Below are 21,661 nucleotides of genomic sequence, written 5' to 3'. Positions count from 1 at the left end.
TTTGAATGCCTGCTACCTTCACCTGTCCTTTCTGGGCAAGCAGCCTATTTCCTGAAGAACATCTCCAGCACTGGTGTGCCTCTTTTTTGTTCTTACTGCTGAGTAGATATTGCTTTTCTGAATATATTTTAAGGTCCTAAAAAACAGGTCTTTCATGAAAAAGTATCATCTTGTTGGAGGGCTAATTCTCAAGTGATGAGTGTCAAAGAGGTAGGAAGAGAAGGTTAGACATCCTCGGTGTTTTTCTCCCACTCTTATAACGCTGAATTTTCGAACAGATACAGTCTTTAAATTTAAGAATATTCTGCTGTTCCCTTACCATCAGGAGAAATGCATCAAACTATTTTCAGTTACACAGTCCAAAGACAGAATCAGCAGAGTTTGCCTCAGGTGGGGTATTGATGCCATTGAGTCTGCTGGAACAAATGACTGCTGCTGTTCTGATGAAGTGGTCTCTGAAAGATAACAAAGAAGAGAATGCCATACAGAAACAGAAGGGTATCCTAGAGTCTAGTCTGGAAAAATTCCCTGAGTTGAAGATAAAGGTTATAGTGCTGGGTCTATAAGAGGACATAATATGACTCCCCAAAATGATGATACAAGGTTTTTTTTTCAGACACTTTCAACCAATATTTGCTCTTTGCCTGAACTCAAACGTGCCAGGTTGCCTACATACATATCTTGATTCCAACAATGACTAGCAGTGACAACCAGCTAAAATGATATCCCTAATCCTGTTCCATCCCTATAATACAAACTGACACAAGGAGGTCACTGAAGTCAACTTTCTTACAGGCAGAGGGTCTGCACTAATTAATACATAAAAATGAATACTGTCAAGTCCCCACAGTACCTCCAGAGCAAAATATACCCTCAGATGGCTGTGGCTCTGCTAGTGTGAGCTAATACGTCCTTGGCTTTAAGCCTCTGTGTCTGCCATCTCCTGCTTCTGGAAGGCGAAATTTTATGTGGGCCTGATTAAAGTGAACGGATTGGCACATTAGCAATAATGTTGTGTAGAATTATTTCTCCAGCACTGAAATATAAAATTCTCTCTACAGAGAAGGGGGCTTATTTAGTGAAAAGTTCAGCTCCATGTAAAAAAATAGACCGAACATTTTACTTCTCATGCTCATAGCATCTTTGGGAAACAAATTTTCCTTTTTTGACTTTATTAGACCACTTCCCTGACAAACAATGCTCTCACTATATAATAATCCTCTAAATTAAGAGCAGAGTGAGCTGATGAAGCAACTTAACAAACTGTTTTTTGGGCTGCTAAAACATCTGTCGTTTTTTTTTTTTTTTTTTTTTCCAAGTAAAGCACCCAATTATTGTAGCAATAGTTTTGTTTTGTTTTGTTTTGTCTGGATTTTTTAATTATTACCCTTTCCATTGTATTTCCTGAGGAAGTGTTTAAGACAAAAGAAGTTTGAACTATTTATCTCCCTATATACTTCAAAGCAAATTCTCTTCTTAATTACTCTGCTTTAATGAAAGATAAATTGTAATCCCTATTAACTCTATGAGTACAAGAGATTAAGAATGTTCTGCAGTATTTTGATGAACTAGAGTCAAATAAACAATATTTTGTGATAGGAATTTCTCCAGAGAGAATCATTCTATTCCCAGATAATTTCTGTTTATTTGTTTAAATTGGAAATTTTGTGGATAATCAATTATTATGGTAATGTAACAAACAAGGGAAATCATATCATCCTATAGAATCTCTTATGCTGGGGCAGGGCTGTAAAGATCATTTAATTCCAAATCCCTGCTGTGGGCAGGGTTACCATGCACTAGATCAGGATGCCCAGGATTCTGTCCAACCCAGCCTTGAATCGCTCCAGGGACAGAGTGTCCACAACCTCTCTGAGCAACTTGTTCCAGCTCTGCAACACCTTTGAGTAAAATATTTCCCTCTTTTAGTTTAAAGCCATTACCTCTTGGCCTATCACTACCAAACCATGTAAAGACTGATTCCCTTCCTGCTTGTATGCACTCTTCAAATACTGGAAGGCCAGAATATCTCCTTGGAGCCTTCTCTCTGACCAACTCCCTCAACGTGTCTTAGCAAAAGATGTGCTCCAGCCCTCTGATCATCTTCATGATCCTCCTCTGGACCTGCTCTAACAGCTCCACATCTTTGTGGTCAAGCCTGGACACAGTACTCCAGATGGGGCCTCACGAGAGCAGAGCAGAGGTGGGCAGTCACCTCCCTCTGCTGACAAAGCTCAGGAAAATGGAGGCCTTCTGGGCTGTAAGAGCACACTGCTGGCTCACATCCAGCTTCTTGTCCATCAGGACCCCCATGTCCTTCTCAGCAGGACTGCTCTCAGTGAATTCTAGTCCCAGTATGTACTCTTATCTGAGGTTGTCTCAAACCAAGTGCAACACCTTGCACTTGGCTTTGTTAAAATCCATTAGGTTCAAATGAGCACACTTTTCAAGCCTATCCAGGTCCCACTGTATGGCATCCCTCCTTTCTACCATGTCAATTTCACCACTCAGTTTGTGATTAGCAAACTTATGGAGGTTATGCTCAACCCCTCTGCCTATGTTGTCATTAAAGATGCTGAAGAGCACTGATCCTGAGATCATTTAAGTGAGTTTAATCCTCAGATTCCAATAATCACTTGAAGTAAGAGGAAAAACAAAAACTGTGCTAAGAGAAACCAACAAAAACCTATTTTCACTAAACAAACTTCACTGAGGTTTACAGCTGTCATGTATCACAGAATTAGAACAATATACTTCATAGCAATACCGTATCAGCCCACAGGACAGAGTAATCATGATCATCTAATATTGTAATAATCTATGCTCAATAGTGTTTCTGAAATATATCTTGTGCCTAATAGCACTAGATGTGGCTTTCATGAAATCATGGAGAAGTCATTTTGCAGGGCTTCATCACAGTACTATTGTTCCAACATAACATTTAGAACAGAGGGACATTTTCTTATTTCTATGAAAAATCTTCACTGTCTCTGAAAGGAGCAATCAACTTCATACATAAGCATTTCAGAAGAAAGTCTGCAAATATATCTATATACTCAGGACTTTCAGGATAATTCTTTGTAAATGTGCCCATTATGTTTTACTGCCATGTAATTGGCGTGTTCCAACATCAAGGACTGAGAGACGTTTGCAGTAAGTGCTGCCTACATTAAAGATCACAAATAACGTCATTAAAAGCAGATTTTCTCTACAAATTGTCCAGCCAGTTGTTTCATAGCCAAATTTTTTGTGCAAAACTTATGAGTGACATTAGCAGCTCCTGAACTTCATAATAGTTGAGGCATTGCAAGGCTCAGAATATAGTTTTCCTTAACACTTTAAAAGAGAAAAAGGGATTAATCTGAATTTGAAGTAATGCCTCTTCTCTTCACTGCCTGTGGTCAATGTGCTTGTTTTCCTCAAATGTAAATCCAAGTGTTTTTGTGGTAAAAAAATCCCAGACTTTCTGTCTTATATATTTTTGTATGAAGAAGTATTAAACAGTTGCCAAAGACAAAAATTATTCGCTAGGGAAGGGCTATTCATTTTTGCTGTTTGTTAAAGGAGAATGCTCATCCTTTTCCTGTCATAGACAACCCTCAAAATATTAATTAATGACCTGAGAACTGCCAAACCATACAGTGGCAGTTCTTCCACCTATGGCCCAGCCAGAATTAATGTGAAATTCTCAGGACATTGGGTGTACTCCGAGTCTCTGCAGCTCAAGAAAGACTCCAAATCCTTCTCTAAATACATTATAGAGTTCATTCTTCCTTGAATGAGGTCTGGCATTTCTCTGATTTTGATCTTTATGGTCTATCTGCAGTCTTACTAATTCAATTCCTTTAGCAGGCAAAAGTATTTGTGCTGTGAGATTTTCTCATGCATTAAGCACTTTTCTAAAACAGGTTTAGAAATAATTTTACCAGATCAAATACATTTGATAGGGGAACAATAACTCTGCGTGGGAACAGAGACTCTAGAGAGTCATTTATTAGCATATCATGGCATATAGCATTTTTCAGGATGAAACAGTTACAGACTCATCAACATTTCTTATTTTTTCTCCTAGGAAGAATATCATATTAATAGTTTCTATTCAATATACTTTCAAAATATGTTAAAACAGAGAAGATAGAGTTTTTAGTGCAGGTTGTATTGCCTTGAAACGGTATTTATTTTGATTGTTTTTTAATTTCACTATTCATTTGTATGTATTAATTTTTACCACCAGTATGAAAAGGCATGAAACAGAAGTAGCAAATATATTGAAATTTAGCAAAGCATATTTATGCTGGGTTATGAAGGGTGCAGAGGAATATCCTATACTATTAGCTTTATGTATTGGAGTTACTACAAAGTGGAGAAAATTCAGGGCTCTCTCACCAGATGGGTGGCTCCCAGAAGTTATGTGAGACATTGGATAAATGGCAAGTCTCAGGAATGGCTCGTATAACAGATGTTTGTATGTGCTGCTTCCTTTCATAACATCCTGTAAGAACAGCAATTGACCAAAGAAGCCACCCTAATCCTTCCCCTTCTGAAGCTACTTTGTAATTCAATTCATCACCCTACGATAAATTCAGACTGTGCCAATAATGCACTTCCTTAGCTACTGAGTTTTGAATCTATCTATATTGATGAGTGTGCAGTGATTTGTAGGACTTTTATTTGACTGTAAACTGACATATATGTGCCGAAACAGCATATAAAAAATGAATGGATACTCATATGTGTTGGGATAATACCTCAAATGGAAAACCCCTTGAAAACAGAGAAAGCGATGAGGCCAGTTGAACATCACTGAAGACTATCAAGTTGTAAGTACTCCTCAGTTTGCATAGCTGAAGAAAATAATTTTTTTTTTTCCTTTTTTTTTTTGGTCAGAAAACTTTCATAGGCACAAGCATTTCTGGGTATTGTGCTTATCAAAAAGCTGTGCTTATGCTTACGAATGCCAGGTATATAGTTCTCCTAAATTCAGCTTGGACTTCTTAGCTTTGTAGAATTTCTGGGTATGCTTTTCCAGTGGCACCACTGCATCTGTAAAGACATCTGAATGCCTTTGCATCCTTAATGCTCCTGTCCTGAAGTGTCCTGTTCTGCTCATCCAGTGCCAATAAGGAGCATAACAAGCACAGCAAGAGTCTATCAACTGGAACACTGTACACTGTATCATTCCTGAGACCCAGTCTAGAACAAAAAATATATATTCCTAACAAAACAAGCATTTATTTCTAACACTTTTTGTCACCGAACATTTAGTGTAGTAGACACTAAATCTTCACCTTGTCTGGGGCGATAAACATAAGTCTATCTATCAAATCATTGACCAGAAACAAAAAAAACCCCTCTTTATTTCAAGAGGTAGGAAGTCTGTCTGTATGAATTGTACCATGAAGATTCATACATGTCTGTATGAATTACCATGCAGAACAGACCAAGAGTGAGGGCAATCTTCAGTAAGATTGCTGAGCCCTTGTGTCAAAGTATCTGCACTCACAGCCTCAGGTGGGACAGTGAGAACCTGCTGGTGTACAGAGCTTCCAGGATGTTCAGAACATTCCTGTGACTGCAGTTACAGCAGTATCTGTATGGGACATAGCCATAAGCTACTGCTGCATCAAGGAATAAAAATAGCTATGTGTGCAAACAGATGATAGTGTGTGTCTGTGCAGGTCAAGAAACTGAAATGAAAAAACCTTCCCTCCTTAAGTTGTTTTGCTTACTTTTTTATGGCATTAGGAAAAAACCAGAAGAATTGCTGGGCTTAAGACACAGGCTTTGGTCTGAGGCTCTTTAAGTTTCAATCACATCATCTGTAAGAAAATAAAAAATAAATAAATAAATAAAAGAAGCAGGAGTTTTCAACAACAGTGACAAAAATCATCCTGGCTCTGCCAGAGACATGGTCTGAAACTGTGCCAGAGATTTCAGGCTGGCAAATCAGCAAAGGAGCCAGATAAATCAGAATGAGTGTAACGGATCTCACTTATTTCAGCACAGCTTAGCCTCTTTACCATGTCATTGTCATCAATACCCAAAAATACTTAGTTGCAGGAATAAAAGTGTCTGGCTAATAAAGCAGAACCATTAAGGGGGGAAAAAAGTACAGAAAAGGAAAGTGAGAAGTGTGACCATAACAGTGTAATAATCTGGTTGGACTATTTTGAGAGAAAGAAAAATGTTTTATATAAAAAGAACAGAAAAAGGAGACTTATTCCTTTTGTATAATATAATTCAGTTTCCTGGTTTTAATTTACATGTACTGGCAACAGCTGCTTACAGGTCAAAAACCAGCCCTAATGAAAGCAATCATGCAGCTAATATTGGTGTTAATTCTATTTCACGCTCTTGGTCTCTGTTGCATAGGGAATTGAAACGGAAATGCCTTGAAAACACACTTTGCAAATGCACAAATACCCACAATCCACCATCAAAGCAAAACTCTGAAGTATATTTCTTCTCACAAAAAATGTACAGTATGTACAGTACATAAACCTCCATCAAAGGCAGCCCTAGTCCTTACTGCTGCAGAGTCTGGGCACAACTGAGACATTATATCTCAGAGTTGTGGGAAATGAGCCATACAGAGCACCCTTGTGCAGAATCTGCAAACATCTGCTGGTTCCTCTGTGCAGGACAAGAGTTGGATGACTCAGGGGAAACAAACAATGCAGTCTGAGGCTATGGTCAAGAAGCCTCCATATCATATGGTCCACATGCTGTATAGAGAAGCAACAGCTTTTTATTCCTCCTTGGAATACAGTGGTCACCACATTACTGTGCACCTAGACCAAATGCCTGCATGTGTCTTCTTGTCCCTTTGCCTGTGTATTCTTGAATACCAAAAGAAACCATTTGAAACAAAACACCCTGTGGTGTTTTGTGTCAGATACATGAAAAGGAGCAAACCTGATTTCAGAAAGTTACTGAATAAATTAATGAGGTAAAACAGTGAAGGAGGGCTGGAATAAAAAGATATGACTTGGGCCATGCTGGCTGAGGGGTTTAGTGAGTAGAGACTGGAAGAACATAGTCATACAATTTTCTTGTCTTGTTCTTACACTGATCCTGCACATCTGCTGTTGAGCACTGCCAGAGATAGACCACAGAGTTGGATGATTTTGTTTGGCCCATGACAGCCAGTTTATCCAGTTTTATTCACTCTCCGTGTTTTAAAATGGGTAGAACCATCTTTTGTGGGATATGACATTTGAAGCAGCTTTCAGACGACATACCCAGTCTGTTAACAAACCTCCATCATCACAGAGGAAGGTGTCACTAGTCCATCATACATAGCAGTTTCTGTATATTTTAACCCAGTGTCTACACTAGGTTGCTGACGATGCCATCAGCTGGCAGGACATTGGCAACAATTTCTGTCAGAGGAATAACAGCAATGCTCATTTTCTATGTGAAGGCAGGCACTGGGGTCAGCGGGGAGGTAAGACTTCTTGAGAAGTTTGTAGGACTTGTTCTGGCAGCTTGGACGTGAAAAGCTTTAATCCCTTCTCAGCAGTCCTATTAGGAGTGGCATGACTCCTGCACTATGTGAGATTCTAGTGCCTGGCTGCTCTATCACAGCCAGGCAAACAGGGTAGACAACTGCAGGAGACAAAAATGGACAATGGAAAGTCATCATAAAGAAAATGAAACTCAGTTCAGTTGAACAACCATGTTCTTAACTCTTGTTCAAAGGATGAGCACAGCCACGTGAGCAAGCAAACGAGGGACATGAAATGAAATTAAGATGTGGCCAGCACCATCAAAACCTGAAAACTCCACCAGTTAATGTGAATTCCTCTCAAGTAAGAATTGTTTTTCTATAGGTAAACACTGTCAGTAAGTCACTGTTGCACTTTTGTTAACAGGATATGCTTCCCAAAACACCGGCTGTTTAGACAGATGACTGTACCACTGGACAGTGTTTAGAAAATAAATATTATTTCCCTTGCTTTTATCTAAATCAGTAGTGGCTGTTTTTACACTGCAGGGTCTTTGCAGCCACAGCACAGCCAGTAAACATCAGTTAGCTTAAGCTGTGTTTACACAAATACTGTATACTTTAGCAGTAGCTTTCCAGTTGGTGCAGTTGTATCACCTCTCCAGACTGTGTGAGCAGTGTCCCCTGCTCCGAGTAACCTGGTCTGCATAAGGGGATATGTGGGTAACATGCAGCCAGGCTAGACTGAATTTTCACATCTGTTCTGTATCTGTTCTCTTTTACCTCCACAAAAAATGAGTACGAACAATATATCTACAAGCTGAAACTAGATGACCTCCTAGAATGCTAGATGGAAGCTTTTGAGGCATTTGGAAAACACGATATCCGACAACCAAAGAAACGGAAGGCACTTTTAAAGTGTACTCCATTGCACTTTAAAGCATTCTGTCAGAACAAAGGATGCTATACAGGCTGTGCCTGGGATCTGGATGAACAGGAGAGCTTGGATGGGAAGGGCACAGCCATTACGATTGGTTGTTCCAGCCACTTCTCACAGTAGGGGACTGGGCCTTCATCCCTCTGTTAAAAAGTCTCAGAAGTTCTAAGAAATCTGCCCAATCTGAATTGGGTTCTTATTTGCGTTGAAAGTGATATTTTAGCAGGAAAATGCACAAACGGTATTGCACAAAGTAATGTTTTATTATTGATTTCGCGCTAAAGATGGAAATTTTTATGGTGTGCAGTCAGAAATTGTAATGTATAGCACTGTCTTCCAAAGACAGAATTGCCCCATTAGGAGGACCGCTGGCTACCAGGAAGCTAAATATGCTTGGTAGGGCACTTAATGAAGAGTAAATCATTAGATACTTGCAGAAATCAATACAAATGTGTAATATTTGGTAACTTTATTTTCCTTACACTGAGATTAATGTCATTTACATTGACTTGAACTACATTCTTAGGTGTGGACATGGCCTCTGAGACCCCATGTAACTCTGATGATGAGAAAACTGAAGTGTGTCCCTGGAAAGTGTGGACTTCCGGACACTATTCTTTATGTGATTGTGATAGAACTAATGACTTATCGTATCAGATAACTCATTGCAATTCAGGCAGTTTTTTTTGCTATTCCATCAGTAGTGGCGGAGCTCTTCATTCTCCTTTGCTAAGGCGGAGGGGAGGTGGCAGGGCAGTCCCGCAGCGCACATTGCCATCTGCTGGCTCCGGCGGAGACGGAACCACCTGGGCTCCATCCCCGGCTTAGCGCGCGATGCTATGCTGCCTCCGACCGGTTTGAGCAACGCAGCGAGCAGCCCGGATGTGCTCCCCTCCCGGCGTCTGTATTGGGCATTTTCTGCCGCCTGTTAAGGTTTTCTCATTTTGGTTGCTGGTATTTACTTTTATCTCCTCTTTTCCTGATGTGATGCGATATGGAAGAGAAGCTAGCGCGGCTAAAAGCAGTTTCTTCAATATTTTCACACGATCTTTACAAAACAGACTAGTGACCATACTGTCTCATAAAAACTCACGGTTTGAGTGCTTATGCACTGCTGCCCACAACAGCTTCAAGCTTGTTAGTTTTGCCTGGCATGCTCTGTTTTTGTTGCCCAAGTAGGGATTATCACCTGCAGGAACAGAACCTGGGACAAATCTTGGTTGGTAACTTTCAGCATAGACACTAATAAGTAACTATAGCAATAAATCAATTTCTAGAAAATGCTGAAAGTCAGACATGATTTTGTTTTATTTTTTCACTGAGGAGTCTGGGGAGAGCTTCTTCAAGAGCTGTGAGTTACTTGCCAAGGACACAAAGAAGAGCTCTGTGATAGAGCATGCACATTGACCTTACTCTCCTGAGTTGAGTAACCAGACTGTGCTCATCACAACAACCAGATAGAAAATGAAAAGTGAACTCTTAAGCTGCACTTTTGAAGGACATATTTCAAAGTACTGAAGGGGACAGCAAGTTTCCTCATCCTGAAGTGTTTGTGAGGTCACCCTGACTTTTCTGTTTTCTGGGAGCATGGAAGTATTGAAGCATGTCTGAATAAAAGTAGGAAGTTACTCGTTCAGTACTAGCGAAGCATTTGCCTCAGAATTGTTTTTCTTCTTATTTTCTCTCTCTCTCTCACTGTCTCTTTTTTTTTTTTTTTTTAAAGATCTTTTCATACTGCTCTCAGCTTGTTTATCAGTCTAACAGCTTGTTACATGTTTTTAAAAGAGCAGAATAATCAGCTTTGCATCAGGTTTTCAAGCCAAGAACAGCTTAGACAGTATCATTCCCAAGTACAACCCGCTTCTCTTGTTTCAATTATCTAGAAATCAGAGACATGCAACAAAGAACAGGAAAAGAAACCTTTTATCTGTGAGAGGGCACACATTACTCATGACTCTGATTTAACAGAGAACGCAGATTTACTGACAATTTGCTAGAACCATGCAAAGAGCTTATTTGATTTTTTTTTCTATCTTTACATTCAAAGTATCCTAGGTCATACACATAAACACTGCGCTTGGCCTCACAGCAGTGACTTCATTATTATGTCTTAATTCCTTAAAAAGCTTAAAAATTGTACTACAAAGAGGATTTTACTAGAACTGCGGGTAACTTCACCCTCTTCTTTGTCAAAAAATGTTGATATTCACCATAGATGTGAACTGATCATGACATTAACTTTCTTTTACTGTTTTTATTTGAAGAGAATTTCAGTGAAATTGTCACAAGCTCGTAGGAAGCCATAAATTGCCTTATGAAGCCTAGGCATTTCAAAACCAGAGGGAGACTGTTTTGAATCGTCCATGCCTCTGCATAATCTTGGGGCTTGGTGTTCTTTCTGTACTCAAGTAAGTGCTTTACTGGGAAGCATATTCTGTATGTTTGTACTGTCATGCATAGGAATGTATAGCCTGTCACTGTGAAATTGCTCATATAGACTCAGTTTTGGATAGGAGTAAATGCTAAAATGCAGCTGTGGATCTGGAGCTAGCTCAAAAAAGCTGCAACCTCAGGGCTTAATAATGACTTAAAACCATGGACACAGCCATGAAAGTGACTGTAACAGCATCTCCAACTCGTAAGGTGTGACACTGTGTTCTGTAATTTTCAAAGCATTTCTTTGTTTCATAAAAAAGTTCAGAAGAATTAGTTGGAAACCCATCTGACATCATTTAGAATCCTAAGGTTTCAACCTGCAATCTACCTATCTCAAATGGACAAGAGTTTTCTTTAAATAGTTTAAAAGGTATTTAAAATTGCTTGACGCCAGAAATATTCCTAAGGAAGACATGCTTTTATATAATCACAGTATAGTTCATACATTAATGTACAGAAAGAAAGAAACATTTTCTTACATGTTTATAATAGCTTAATCATAACTGCTTTTAGTATGACCAAGAAATACAATACTGCATATGGGATTGGTAGATGGATTTACATTTACAGATTACAGATGGATTTATGAACACAATTCTAATCAGGACACTTCGCACCTCCTTTATTTCTGCAGTGTTTTATATTTATCTGTTGTTATTGCCGTCATATATAATATGCATATATGTTTTTTATGTACATACTTAAAGCTAACCTATAACATCAATTGTAGAATATAGAAATATTTTAAAATTGTGTATGCACGTATGTCTGTATGTATATATATACTTTTTTTTTTTTTTTTTTTTTTAGGTATTGATTGTCTTTTAAACTGCTGAGATTGTATAACTTTCAGATAAATGCATCATTACCTTTATAACTAGAATCCTTCATCTAAAATGAATCATTGCTCTGAAGTCAAAACCTCAGTATCAGTGCATATTGGATACTAACTTGGTTTTTCCTGTACAGTAAATATATTTATGTATCTAAAAACAAGAATATTAGGAAAAACAGCAAAGGGTAATTTCTTTCTAGAATGAATGAATGAATAGATCAGATATCTAAATTCCAGCCTTTCCCTTCAGAAAAATGAAGACCATCATCCAAAGAGAAAGATGAAAGACTCTCTGGACATTTACACCTGCTGCCACTTGCTGACCTTGTTAGGAAAGGCTCAGGAGCCTTTTATCTCTCCTAACACAAGGAGTTCATTATTCAAGAGGCAGCTGGGTAGCCCAAGCTCAGTAAATTCCCAGATGTTCTGAAAAGGATTCATTTCTCTGTCAGTGTCAGGAACAAAATAAATACAAAATGTTAGATGCCTGGCATTTCCCAATCATATGTTGCTTGGGGTGTTAGGCTCTGTAGCCATTTGGTCATCCTAAGAAATGAGATTGTGTGCTAGGAATCATATGTGCAATTTTTTCACATACACCACATTTCCTTCTAGGTCTGACACAACTTCCTCCTTTTCCAGCTACCCTTGATCTCAATAGATATGCGCTTCATACCTGGTTTTACATGCAGACACCTTACTCTCTCTTGGATATTCCTTTATGAGCTACAGACAGGATTCTTCCTATGATGCCCACGGCATCTAAACTCAGTAACTGAGGAAATGATTCTGGGAGTCTTTCTGTCTAAAATCTTCACTGATTGCTCATTTTGGATTGGCAAGTGATGAAGCTGGTTAAGTTCTCTTAGAGCCCTTATGTTTCCAGGACCTGCTGAGCTTAAGAGCAGGTGGCCTGCTGTATGAAATGTACAGGTGTCTAAAAGTGCTACAGAGCATTGCCTTCCAGCAGCCTGTGTGAAGACATTCTGGACCATGCTGTAGGATCACATCATCTTGACATGCTGTGCAGCTTCTATCCAGAGCATAATCCTAGAAGGCAGAAGAGGAACCTGCTGTCTTATCTACCCGGTGTTCCAGACTGGTCAACATCTGCTTAGATAGGAAAGCACAGCTGTGTATTGAGGAAGTCTGTTTCTAGGGCAATCAATGCCTAGTTTGTATTTCTTTACCATATTCAAGCCTCTGACAGCTCCTACTTTTCCCTTCTTGAAAATGATTGGCTTCAAGTTCCAAACTCTTTCCATATGTTATTTCTTCAGCATAACCTCTTAGTAGAGGGAATCTGTCTCTGGTTCCCCACACAGGTTCCCCACATTCAAGTTCCCATTTCATGTTCTCCCTATAGCCTGTCTATAGTATAGACTCTAGCTGGTAGCCCTTGAAAAGGAAGGGTCACCACTCATACTTGGGGTGAAGCTTGTCAGCCCAACTTTCAGATGCTGCAGCTCTATGAGGAGCTGGGATCTAATGCTGCCTAAGCACATTCGTGGCAAAATAACCCTGACAAAGCTAAACAAAGAAGCAGGTTGGTGGACAAATCATTAGTTTTGCTTCTGCTGTACAGCAAGAATTTTTTTTAATCTGATGGGAGCTGTGTAAAAAATCAGTGAGCAATAAAGTTAAGGACCTGGTACCTAGGGAGATAAGAAGGTAATCACAGTGGTGAAGCTATTTCCCTCTAATTCTACAGTTGTCAGGTAGCTGCTTATTTACAATGCTTAGCAACTTTCTTTACAATGAGGTTTTTTTTGTTGTTGTTGTTTGTTTGTTTGTTTTTAAGGGGATGTAGAAAGAAATGACATATGGAAAGTATCTAGGAATGTCGTTTGAACCATGAGAAGTGTATGTCTATGTGTGTGTGCATGGGGTGTAGTTAGCATCTGAGATACAAATATTATCTGAAAGATGTTAGAGGAATCCAGGTTATGCTTCAGTTTGCTAAACTGCAGGGAATATCTGGCAAAGTTACCATTGCGTGTTTCTTGGATGCACTTTGACTCTATGAAACCTGTGCAAGAGCTCTACAAATCTTGTGAGAACAAGATAACATGAGACTTATAGTCTGTTACAGTCTGGAGAGGAAATGTTCTTGCGGGGCTTTGACTTCATCCTTTGCACTCAGGTGACACATGGGAAAGTGTGAAAATGAATAATATTAGGAAGGAAGCGGAGGTAAACCCTTTAATGGTGACAGAGTTCTGTATCACAGAATACTGGTGCCTAAAAATGAACCTTTGGTCAGGTTCAAATGAAGTAATACGAAAAAGAAGTATATGAATTGCTCCTGCATTTTTGGCTAGAGTTCATCTGCTCCTGCCAGCCTTGATCTGTGAGCAGAAATCTCTGACACCCCTTTAAAAATAGAATCTTCTGATTATGGCAGGCATGACAGTATGCTGCAAAACGAACAGCAGCATGAAGACCTGCTCTTGCAGTCAGACTGCATTTTCAACTGCCTTTCATTACAAATTCCTCATTGCAAATGTCATCGATTTAATCAAGAAGCAGAAAAACTTACTAATTAAGGCAGCATCTTGTCCCTTTACAGCAAAGAAGGAATACGAGGTATACTGAGGCAGTCAGACAATTCTTCCCTCTTGATCCTCTATGCAAAAATTTCAAGCTTAAGGTAAGCTTCTCAGCATTAGTCACTGGGAGTTAGTATGTCCTTCCCAGCTGTTGCTTCTAGATGCTTGGCCAGGCTGTAAAAACTAAATAGACTTCAGTGGAATGCCTAAAATTCATTTTCTCACTCAGATGCTTTCATCTCATTCATTTCATTGTGTTTACAGACTGGCAGGTTTCCTGAGGGCAGCCATGATTTAGATTTACAGTTCCCTGGTCATTCTGATTCTGAAGAAAAGTTATAGCACCTGTAATGTAATACTGTTTCCGAAAAGAGTGAAAAATGTCGTGGTCTGAAGAGGACGCCTCCGAACTCCAATGATCTCAGTATATCACATATCTCTGCACCCTGTTGTGGCAGCTGAGGTTGCTATTACTTCAGAACAGTTTCAAATCCTTACCCCCCTGTCTCCACCCACTCGTTTTAAACATGTCTAATCATGCTGGAGACTCGGCTTTGAAAATATCTCTGGGATTTCTCCCTTTTCATGCCTAGGGCAGGCTAGGAAACCTCTGGGAACATAAGGAGGGAAGGGAAACAGCCATGCAATGGCGCAGGGGTTCTTCCTGCCTACTTAAAATGGCTGAGCACCCTTGTTGGCCCTTGTCAAGTTCTGCCAGGTCGTCACTCCTCAGAACTTATGAGATCTTATCTTTGTGCTGAGGATGCCAAAGTGTGGTGCAAACTTCTCTGAGAAGTATGCAAAATTTAAACTGCATGCTGCCAAGAGCAAGTGGTCAGAAATAACACTAAAGTCACTTCTACAGATAAGATCAAGGGGGAAGGAGAAGTGTCAAAGAAAGGAAGAGCGAATCAGAAAAGCACCAAAAGCCCTCGCTTTCCTCAAAACAGCTTGTTATTCTTACTTTGCATTTTGTTTCACCAACATATCTGGTAACCTTTCACTGAAAAAATGACCATAGTTATCTTTCTCCCAGAGGCTTAATCTTCTCATGATTTGTTTGAATAAAATCTGTTCAAGGGTAAGAGCTTTTTCATTTACTGCTGCTTTATAGCTCCGTCCTTTCTGGTTCCACATACCTTAGTAATTCTTGTTACTAGACCATTTGAAAGCAGGAAGTCTTCAGTACATTTTGGAAAAATGCTTTCATTGCAAGATTACATGTTGAAATATAAAGTCTCTAAGTTGCATATTTCTCTTGGGTGAATCAGGGGTATAAATAAACACATACAGGGAGGTAAGAAAATAGACAGGCCCAAAAATCTAAACAACCACCTAGAATCTCAAGTACTGATATAACTTTGTATTTGGGGACATTCCACCTTCATCCATAACAAAACAGTTTTGAATCCTCTCAGAAGGTATTTACTAACAATAATTTATCTCCTTGAATTTTGAAATAAAAATGATTGTGTTGTGGAGTTGCTTAGAAACTCAATGTATTATGTTAATCCAAATTTGGCTGTATTTTCACTGCTTTTTGTACTTCTGCTGGGTGCTGAGGCATTACAGTGTGAGGCTTCTTACAATATGCTGATTGATTTTCACTGAACAAAAAAAGAATGCTTCCAAAAAGCAAGTCTGCAGATCACTTTGCTTCTCCATCAGTGGTGTTTTTCTAAGTAACACTGAAACTGGCTTCCCATACCAAGCTTTAAGTTTGTTTAAGTAAGTTTCAGATCTAAAAATGCTGGGAAAGAGCACAACATGTATCATGGCTTTTCAGACTAGGGAAAAAGTAAGAAGACAACCAGATTGCAAGTGATTTAAACTGCTTCAGTGCATGGGTACCTTGGGCCAGTTTAAGATAGGACCTACTTCTTCACATCCAGTTCCTACAGATGGAGTTGAAGCCAGAGGAACATATGGGCAGCTCTCACCTGTAAGCTGGTAAGTTTGGTCATCTCCATCTGCTTACAGCATAGGGCTGGTAGTTTTAAACACTGTCTCCATCCTCTGAGAAGCATACCATTAGAACACTAGCAGTGACTTGTACCCTATGTGCTTTAAAGGAATGCAGTCCTGCTTTAAGCAGAAGATAGAACAAGAAAACCACACAAGATCCCCTTCACCCTGGACAACCCCATCATTCTAAGGCTGGTCTGATGCATTTTGTGGCATGAGGAGCCAATGTCACTCACAAAATCTGAATTCAACATTTGGTTCTCAGTCTGTGTGAATGTGCATATATGTAAGATATGCGCATGTATGTAACATACTGGAGAAATCATGTAGTTTGCCCACTATGTCTGCTGTGAAATACTGGCCCCAAACTTTTAGGGATTGAAAACTATAATGTTCAAAATTCAAAAGTTTGCCATGGCAGTGCAGATGCTGGCTGCCTCCTCTGTCCTGTGACAGCCGAACATCTCTCCCTGTTTGAATCCTATCAGCGACAGGATGAGCAGCTTGTGTAAAGACCAGGAGGCTCATGAATGATAGAATCACAGAAATACAGAATATCCTGAGTTGGAAGGAACCTGTGAAGATCACTGAATCCAATTCCTGACTCCACACAGCACCACATAAAATTCTAACTCGACGTCTAGAAGCATTGTCCACACACTCTTTGAACTCTGTCAGCTCAGTGCCTGTTCCATGCCCACCAACCTCTTGTGAAGAGCCCTTTCCTGACCCTCCCGAAGTTGCACCCAGTGCAGGAGGTGAGGCCGCACAGCACAGAGCAAAGTGGCACAATCTCTCCCTTTGCCTGCTGGCAGTGCTGGGCTTAATGCACCCCAGGCTGCTGTTGGCCTTCAGGCTGCCTGGGCACACTGCTGCCTCATGTTTACTTTGTTGTCGACCAGGATCCCCAAATCTCTTTCAGTGAGGCTGCCCTCCAGCATCACATTCCCCAGTTTGCACGTATAGCTGGGGTTGCCCCACTTCAGCTGCAGAATTTGGGACTTACTCTTGTTGAACTTCAGGTAGTTGGTGATTGTTCAGCTTTCTAATTTGTTAAGCTCTCTCTGCCAGATGTAGATCTGCCAATATTTATACAAAAATCTAGGCATACATAGTTCTTATCATGTTCTAGCTCTGTTACAGGAGCAGAAAGCTAAAAGAGATCTAAAAGAGACAGAGCAGAAGTGACAGTGTGAATGAATGTAGAGCGTACCTCACAGACCACAACTTCAGAGGAAAGCACAGATATGCAAATTTTCCTTCCTTGTGTATTTGTGTGTTTAGGGTTATGAGAAGCAACAGGATTGTACCCCAGTGCACAGAATTTCCTCTCTGAGATATCAGATTGTACTGGATTTGGCTTATTTCATTTAGAACATGCTTGCACATGCAGATCTTTTGGTCTTGATAATATTGTTCTCTTCCCCTGGCTGAGGAATCCATGAGCTCTGAAATAACCTCTCCTGGGGTATAAAGGAGTGAGATGGATAATACGCCGCAGTCTTCGATGAAATATAATCCTTATTATTTCTACAATAAAGAGAATGAGTAAGTCACTTAGAAAAGACCATGCTGACCTTTTATTTCAATGCATTATTTTGATATAAATACAAGAGCAATTTTCAAAAAGTTCATGCTATTGAAACGATTAACAAGCACTTGTGACTTAGTATTTTGTAAACATAATAAAATCTTGAGTAAGAGCAAGACCTTTTTACATCTGTGCCATTTGTCAAATGTATCTAAGGAGCCCACTGCAAATGACGTTCTTCACAACAGGACTGTTTGAGAGTGGGGACAGCAGAGTCTGGGAGAGGCACTGAGATGTGGCTTTCCTTCCTTGCATTAATCTGTGTTCAGGTGTCTTGTCCTTGCACAATGTTAAATGGAATTTCTAGCAAGTGCTCAATGGCAGTCACTCAACAATCTATGGAGTTTCTCCTGCAGACAAGAAACTTGTTAGTAGGGCTAAAGGGAGCAGGAGCTGCCTAAATACAGGAAAAGGCAAGGTATGATTCAACTTGTTACAGTTATTTCATTTCCAATTAAGCCAAGGCCCAGTAAAATTTACCATGTATTATTTCCCTTCCTAGGTCACAGCTCCATCTGCCATCTCCCTATGGGCGCTTGAGGTACAGTGTAGAGAATTATTGGTTATAAACACAGCTGGGACATTCAGCACTTGTTGCTGTTGAAGATCGCAGAGCCACCAAGTGGACGAGGTTGGCAGGAACCTCAGGAGAATGTCTAGCCCAACCCCTGCTCAAGCAGGTTGCCCAGGACCATGCCCAGGTGGGTGTAGAAGATCTCCCAGGAGGAGACTCCACAACCTCTCTGGGCAGCCTGTCACTGTTCTGTTGCTTCACAGTAAAGAGTTGCTTCCAGAGTGTTTCCTGATGTTCACACAGAATGTCTTGGCAGATTGTCTCTTGTCCTGTCACTGGGCACCCATGAAAAGAGTCTGGCTCCTCCATCACTGAATGGACTTGGCTTTGGAGAGAGGAGTATAACCTCACTATGTGCCATCTGGCTTAGAACTGTCCTTCAGGAAATTAGCTTGCTTAGGTTTTATTATCAGAAAATAATAATTAAGGATACATCTGTACTAGTTTGCTGCATAGGCTGAAGAAAAGTTATCCATACTTACCAATAGCACCATCCATATTTCCGATAGGACTAGCCACAGGTATTATTATTCTTGTTCTCATAAGGCTGTAGGAATATCTCTTTGTGTGCCTTACACTTTCAGGATATGGGTACCTTGTCTAGAGGTGGGAGCACCATTTTTTATGGTGCTGAATATCTCCTTAGCCAATTCAAGTCATCTGTCCCAGGTGGTTAGGGTAAGAAGCAGAAATCCTTCATGTTGTGCAAGCAGTTTTCAGCAATAGCTAAAACACTGATCTGTGAACAGGTAAAACATCTGTGTGATACCAACATTGTTTTGGTAACAAGTACAAAATACAGCACCTTACCAGCTGTTATCTGGAAAACAAACTCCATCCATACCATGTTTCCTTCCGGAGGTTTTACTTCTCACAGTGCTAACAGTCTAACAGAGCAGCGCTTATGTATGTTGGCATGAATTGCAGTTTTTTTAGTTTTTTGTTTTTTGTTTTTTTTTTTTTTTACCATGACCATGTATTAAACAGCCACATTAAAGACTATTTTGCGCAAGCAGTTCTGACTTTAAAAGTAATCCAGATTGCATGAACAAATGAATGTACGTAGCTGTGTGTATAAAAATTCTAGCACATACATTATGAATATTAAATTCCTATTTATTTACATTTAAAATTATTTTATTTATTTATATTTTACCAATATTGTTTAATATAACCACAGTTAAACTCACAGTTATTTGCTTCCCAATTAATGTGTGTCATCCACAGCTGCCATGAGCAACTGTGCTCCCAGATCTCTCCCAGAACTATAACCTGGTCATTTGTCTGTATCAGCTCTATCTGGAAATAAGGACTGACTGAAAAAGCAGGGTAACAAACCGAGAGCAGATAGTTAAAAAGGCAGAAGGAGAAAGAATCTTGATTTTCAGTTTAAAAAAAAAATAAAATAATGCTATTATACTGTAACTCTGGGAATTTGTCAAACACGCAGGCTTTGCTAATTTGAAGTTGAAAAGCTTAGCAGAAGTGACACTCTCTTGCATGTTGTTTCCTCCACCACTTGTGCAGGCTGTAGTAGGATGTAATTAAACATTTTAGAAATGCTTAATTCCCTCCAGTCTGTTCAAAGCAGTGCGAAAGCCACATCTTAACACTGCGCTGCTCCACCTGACTTAGTTTGCTTGCTCACTTTTAAGCCTTCACGTCTGGCATTAGGTTCTCACCTTCAGCGATACCTTCTAGCGATTACAGAGATTTGCTCTGACCTTCATATTCACTGCTCCCTGCTATCTTTTGCCGGCTGGAATTGGAACTAGCATTGGCGGTCCTGCAGCGATTTTCCCTGAACCAGTTCCATTAGTTCAGATCCACGCACCTCGACACACGGTCCAGCCACTAGAGGGGGCAGAGACTTGCACTGGGGAAACAGAGCTTAAGATGAGATTTTGTGCAATGTATTACTTACGTGGCTTTGTCTTTCAGAGGAAAACCGGTCAGACAGGAGACTGGAAAGCAAAACCTGAAGCAGACTTTCAGGCTGGCAATACAACAGCTTGCTAGGAGAGGTAGGTCTGTGTACCTGGGTGTTACTCTCCTCTGCCGGTAATACAGGGTGAGCTCTCCTCCATGGAGCAGTGCTAAGAATGCAAACAATTATACTGGTGAAATACTTTGAGATACTGGGAGATATTGGAGTCTCACACAACAAATCTGATACTAGCACCCAGCACCCCTCCTGTCTTTTGAAGCACTGCAGTTGTTTGCCATGCTGAAATTAAGGAGCCAAACCTTTTCCTAGCTCTTTAGATTGGTTTGGTTGGTTCTGTATCAAAGTCACAAGCTTGGTAATAAAAATGGTACACAACCAACACAGTGTATGCAAAAAGTACTTACAAACCTAGTGAGGACTTCCCCTGAATGTAAAATACGAGGGCAATTCCAAAAGTAATGCCTCCTATTTTATTGTGCTCTTTGTTATTATGCTCTTTGTATCTATTGTAGTTTCCAGGGAAATAAATAGGAGGCATTACTTTCAGAGCAATCAATGTAATAAATGCTTCCTGTGCAGCATCATTTGCTGTGGGCTGGTTGCTCACTCTCCTGTGCTGTTTTATAGTCTCCCTAGCCTAATTTGGCAGAAAGGAGACAAGTATGTTCTCTCATTTATGAACTGGCTGGAAGGCATCTGGGATTTCATAACAGAGTAAAATAAATTGTAAGCTAGAAAAATTGAACAGTTTGTCTAGTTGTTTGAGGGCATTAAGTGGGGACTCCACAGGAAGCACCAGCTTCTAAAATGTCTGTTGAAATACCGCATTGAAAGAACATTTCCTGTCAGGCAGACAGTGGCACTTTAGTTGGAAACAGTGAAAATTCACTGTTTCGAATGAAACAGGATTCGAATGAATGAATATTAAGTGCTACTGCTGTTGCCATGCTGCTGTGGATACCTGAGAGTATTGACGATAAAGAAGTTTTAATCAATCATGGTAATTTACTTTCCAATTTTGTCGTTTACTTAGATCAACAGATCGTGGTGAGACTTTCTATGATGCTAAGAGTGAAGTGATTTCCAGGTTAGTAAAATATGATTGTTATTGACTTCTTGATTATATGATTAATGACTTCTTGAATATATGATCTGTAAAGCCATACCACTGTGTCTTATAACACTTTTAAATTGAAAATAGTGGTTATGTTTGAAGCTAACAATGCTCTAATTCAAGTATGTAATAGAAATGTTAGTTAAGAGGCCTTAATGGGAAGAGAAGAGTGAAAGAGCCAAAATAATTTTTAACATGTAACACATCAACAGCTGGTTTATTGGAGATGAGGATCAGGAAAACCAGAAGACGAGATGGGAAAGAA

The sequence above is a fragment of the Centrocercus urophasianus genome, unplaced genomic scaffold (genome assembly GCF_019232065.1).
Source record: "Centrocercus urophasianus isolate 14NV4802_14NV808 unplaced genomic scaffold, USGS_Curo_1.0 seq_25, whole genome shotgun sequence".
Taxonomy (NCBI): domain Eukaryota; kingdom Metazoa; phylum Chordata; class Aves; order Galliformes; family Phasianidae; genus Centrocercus; species Centrocercus urophasianus.
The sequence above is the reverse complement of the archived record's forward strand: the minus strand, read 5'-3'. Positions refer to the sequence as shown.